General features: G+C 44.2%; 1 long non-coding RNA gene across 1 annotated transcript; it reads left to right on the forward strand.

Moving 5' to 3' along the window:
- The first annotated feature begins 1,267 nt into the window (after nucleotides 1–1,267).
- On the forward strand, nucleotides 1,268–1,873 carry LOC311230387. Its single transcript, XR_014619801.1, has 3 exons — nucleotides 1,268–1,378; nucleotides 1,510–1,634; nucleotides 1,770–1,873. It is a non-coding gene; the product is annotated as an uncharacterized lncRNA (long non-coding RNA).
- The last annotated feature ends 3,751 nt before the right edge of the window (nucleotides 1,874–5,624 follow it).

Consider the following 5,624-nt stretch of genomic DNA (forward strand, 5'->3'; position numbering starts at 1 on the left):
AGACCAGTATGACACGGTTGCATTTCTTCTCATCTCAGGTAATTTATGCAGATATTTTTGATTATTTATAAGTAATACCGCTAATATAAATGAGTGCTGTTTAGTCTGTGTTTCAGTGAGTGTTGCGCAAGCTCACGTTAGCTACTAGCTCTACATACACTGAGTGTAGCGCGAGGCCGCGAGCTCACGTTAGCTATATAGGCTACATACACTGAGTGTAGCGCGAGCTCACGTTAGCTACTAGCTCTACATACACTGAGTGTAGCGCGAGGCCGCGAGCTCACGTTAGCTATATAGGCTACATACCATAGATATCTATAGAACACAGATATCTATAGATATCTATGCTACATACACTGAGTGTAGCGCGAGCTCACGTTAGCTATATAGGCTACATACACTGCTACAGGCAGAGCCTCACGTTGTCACCAACTGTTCTCATCTCAGGTAATTGTGCAACACATATATAGGCTACATACACTGCTACAGGCAGAGCCTCACGTTGTCACCAACTGTTCTCATCTCGGGTAATTGTGCAACACATATATTTTATTATTTATAAGTAATGCGTGCTGCTGATATAAATGCTGTTTAGTCTGTGTTTCAGTGACTAGTCTACTGTAACGTTATTTGCTCGATATTATGAAACTGGCGGGATCTGTAATACAAGCACTACTGCTAGCAGGCCTAGACTGTAGAATACTGACGTTAGCTAACCAATGCATATCACGCAGATCTTTCATGGTTTAATTTAATTATAAAATATATAATTTCAATGTTAATGTAGCAAATACTGTTACAGTGCTGTCTCTCAACAACGACATGAAAGCAGAAGACAGCTCAATAACAACTACCCGTATACTTCAAGTGGTTGTGGTTTTTATTGTGTGTGTGACTGTGTATATATAATATATACTTTTTAATCTGGGACATCATTTTCAAAGAGTCATCCTGTAATGCCTTCTCTCTCTCTCTCCCAAGACGGTCAAGATCTACCAAGTCTTCAAGATCTTCAAGTGGTCATGCTTGTAAGTGATGTATACAATGTTTTATTGTGTGTGTGACTGTGTATATATATACTTTTCAATCTGGGACTTTCATTTCAACAGCTGGAAAGGGTCATCCTGTGTTGATGGATGCTACAGTATGTAGATGTGCATGACATGGACTAAATTAGAGGTCCTAGATATGCAAAATAATATTGAGAATCACTGGCCTTAGACTATCTACTAACGTATTCTCGCTCTCTCTAGGTTCATGGCCACTAATGACTTCAGACCTTCAGAAGGACAGTATGCTGGATGAGGAAGGTCTTGGCCATGCTGCGATGGCTCCTAGAAGACAAGAACGGAGAGGTGCTGGACCTGGCTGTCAAATGGTTTGTAATGCTAGAGTATATTTTATGTAGATGTGCATGACATGGACTAAATTAGAGGTCCTAGATATGCAAAATAATATTGAGAATCACTGGCCTTAGACTATCTACTAACGTATTCTCGCTCTCTCTAGGTTCATGGCCACTAATGACTTCAGACCTTCAGAAGGACAGTATGCTGGATGAGGAAGGTCTTGGCCATGCTGCGATGGCTCCTAGAAGACAAGAACGGAGAGGTGCTGGACCTGGCTGTCAAATGGTTTGTAATGCTACAGTATATTTTATGTAGATGTGCATGACATGGACTAAATTAGAGGTCCTAGATATGCAAAATAATATTGAGAATCACTGGCCTTAGACTATCTACTAACGTATTCTCGCTCTCTCTCTTTAGGTTCATGGCCACTAATGACTTCAGAGCTTCAGAAGGACAGTATGCGTGTAGCTTATTGCCAGCGGAAGAGTGCAAGAATGCTTCCGCATTCGTCACCGCACGCCAGTACGGTAATGCGCCTTTCCTTTCGCCCCGCTCAGACAAATGCATGTAGTACATTGCAACACAACGCAGCATTTCCGCGTACATTGCAATGAATCACTTGGAGTTTGAAAGTGATATCAGAAGAAACTACTCAACCTCGGCTGTCTTTAACTAGCAGGACGCTAGTGGGCTAGTCGCTAAAATATATATCGTTTCATATATAATTGTACCAACACAGATATTAGGCAGTACACACATTGTCCTGCAATACATACAGTGAATGCACAGCTACATTCGCCATATATTTCTATCGCTGCTGCGGTCTACAGTGAAATGCAATATTATTATTATTATTGTAAAGATTATCATTACAATCGCAGCCTGGAGAGGCAATGTTACAAGTGTACGAGGGTTGTGTGCAAAGAGCACAGCCTCTCAATTTGCACAACGTGCACAAAATAATAATTGTAATGATCTTTACAATAATAATAATATTGCATTTCACTGTAGACCGCAGCAGCGATAGAAATATATGGCGAATGTAGCTGTGCATTCACTGTACATGTATTGCAGGACAATGTGTGTACTGCCTAATATCTGTGTTGGTACAATTATATATAAAACGATATATATTTGAGCGACTAGCCCACTAGCGTGAAGGGGCTCCTTTCCTCAGAGCAGCCCGCTTGTATCACCACGCTCGGCGCTGCTGCGATGGTGCAGGAGGTTGCCTCGCTAGTGGGCTAGTCGCTCAAATATATATATCGTTTTATATATAATTGTACCAACACAGATATTAGGCAGTACACACATTGTCCTGCAATACATGTACAGTGAATGCACAGCTACATTCGCCATATATTTCTATCGCTGCTGCGGTCTACAGTGAAATGCAATATTATTATTATTGTAAAGATCATTACAATTATTATTTTGTGCACGTTGTGCAAATTGAGAGGCTGTGCTCTTTGCACACAACCCTCGTACACTTGTAACATTGCCTCCAGGCTGCGATTGTAATGATAATCTTTACAATAATAATAATAATATTGCATTTCACTATAGACCGCAGCAGCGATAGAAATATATGGCGAATGTAGCTGTGCATTCACTGTACATGTATTGCAGGACAATGTGTGTACTGCCTAATATCTGTGTTGGTACAATTATATATTTTAGCGACTAGCCCACTAGCGTCCTGCTAGTTAAAGACAGCCGCGGAAATGCTGCGTTGTGTTGCAATGTACTACATGCATTTGTCTGAGCGGGGCGAAAGGAAATCTGAGCGGGGCGAAAGGAAAGGCGCATTACCGTACTGGCGTGCGGTGACGAATGCGGAAGCATTCTTGCACTCTTCCGCTGGCAATAACTTACACCCGGACAGTATGCTGGATGAGGAAGGTCTTGGCCATGCTGCGATGGCTCCTAGAGGACAAGAACGGAGGTGCAGGACCTGGCTGTCAAATGGTTTGTAATGCTACAGTATAAATTATTGTATTACATCACACTCACCATCAATGACTCCACCATCACCCCCTCCCCCCTAGTCCGCAACCTCTGTGTCATCCTCGACCCCACCCTCTCATTTGACCCCATGTCCGCTCCATTGTCAAAACTTCATATTTTCACCTCCGCAACATTGCCAAAATCCGTCACTGCCTCTACCCCCTGCTGCTGAATCCCTCATACACGCCTTCATCTTTTCCCTCCTGGACTACTGTAACTCCCTCCTCACTGGCATCACCTCCCGCTCCCTCCATAAACTGCAGATGGTCCAAAACTCAGTTGCCCGCCTCCTCACTAACACCCGGTCCCGCGAACACATCACTCCTGTCCTCCACTCCCTCCACTGGCTCCCGATCAAGGAACGCATTAACTTCAAAACACTACTCACCTTCAAAGCCATCCATAGCCTGGCCTCACCCTGGTCTTAAACGTTTTACACCAAGAGAACGGTGGGGAGAGAATATATACATATGATGGGGAGAGAATATATACATACAGTGGGGAGGAGACTGTACATTAGGAGGGGGTGGTTGGGAGAGAAATATACATATAATAGACAGTCTCCTCCCCACCGTATGTATATATTCTCTCCCCACCATATGTATATTTCTCTCCCACCCACCCACCCCCTCCTAATGTACAGTCTCCTCCCCACCGTATGTATATATTCTCTCCCCACCATATGTATATATTCTCTCCCCACCATATGTATATTTCTCTCCCACCCCCTCCTAATGTACAGTCTTCTCCCCACCGTATGTATATATTCTCTCCCCACCATATGTATTTTCTCTCTCACCCACCCACCCCCTCCTAATGTACAGTCTCCTCCCCACCGTATGTATATATTCTCTCCCCACCATATGTATATATTCTCTCCCCACCATATGTATATTTCTCTCCCACCCCCTCGTAATGTACAGTCTCCTCCCTACCGTATGTATATATTCTCTCCCACCCCCTCCTAATGTACAGTCTCCTCCCCACCGTATGTATATATTCTCTCCCCACCATATGTATATTTCTCTCCCACCCCCTCCTAATATACAGTCTCCTCCCCACCGTATGTATATATTCTCTCCCCACCGTATGTATATTTCTCTCCCACCCCCTCCTAATATACAGTCTCCTCCCCACCGTATGTATATATATCTCTCCCCACCGTATGTATATTTCTCTCCCACCCACCCCCTCCTAATGTACAGTCTCCTCCCCACCGTATGTATATATTCTCTCCCCACCATATGTATATATTCTCTCCCCACCATATGTATATTTCTCTCCCACCCCCTCCTAATGTACAGTCTTCTCCCCACCGTATGTATATATTCTCTCCCCACCATATGTATTTTCTCTCTCACCCACCCACCCCCTCCTAATGTACAGTCTCCTCCCCACCGTATGTATATATTCTCTCCCCACCATATGTATATATTCTCTCCCCACCATATGTATATTTCTCTCCCACCCCCTCGTAATGTACAGTCTCCTCCCTACCGTATGTATATATTCTCTCCCACCCCCTCCTAATGTACAGTCTCCTCCCCACCGTATGTATATATTCTCTCCCCACCATATGTATATTTCTCTCCCACCCCCTCCTAATATACAGTCTCCTCCCCACCGTATGTATATATTCTCTCCCCACCGTATGTATATTTCTCTCCCACCCCCTCCTAATATACAGTCTCCTCCCCACCGTATGTATATATATCTCTCCCCACCGTATGTATATTTCTCTCCCACCCACCCCCTCCTAATGTACAGTCTCCTCCCCACCGTATGTATATATTTTCTCCCACCCCCTCCTAATGTACAGTCTCCTCCCCACCGTATATGTATATATTCTCTCCCCACCATATGTATATTTCTCTCCCACCCCCTCCTAATATACAGTCTCCTCCCCACCGTATGTATATATTCTCTCCCCACCGTATGTATATTTCTCTCCCACCCACCCCCTCCTAATGTACAGTCTCCTCCCCACCGTATGTATATATTTTCTCCCACCCCCTCCTAATGTACAGTCTCCTCCCCACCGTATGTATATATTCTCTCCCCACCGTATGTATATTTCTCTCCCACCCACCCCCTCCTAATGTACAGTCTCCTCCCCACCGTATGTATATTCTCCCCCCAACGTATGTATATATACCGCCATCTTTCTCCCGGGTTGGTGTGATCACATGACTGACAAAGCCGTGCAGTGATAGGCCAGAAGTCAATTCGATTGCATCCAGGCGCGATTGCTTATCCTGTCTGGGT

Source organism: Notolepis coatsorum, assembly GCF_963971535.1.
Source record: "Notolepis coatsorum genome assembly, chromosome: 6".
In the NCBI taxonomy this organism is placed as follows: Eukaryota; Metazoa; Chordata; class Actinopteri; order Aulopiformes; family Paralepididae; genus Notolepis; species Notolepis coatsorum.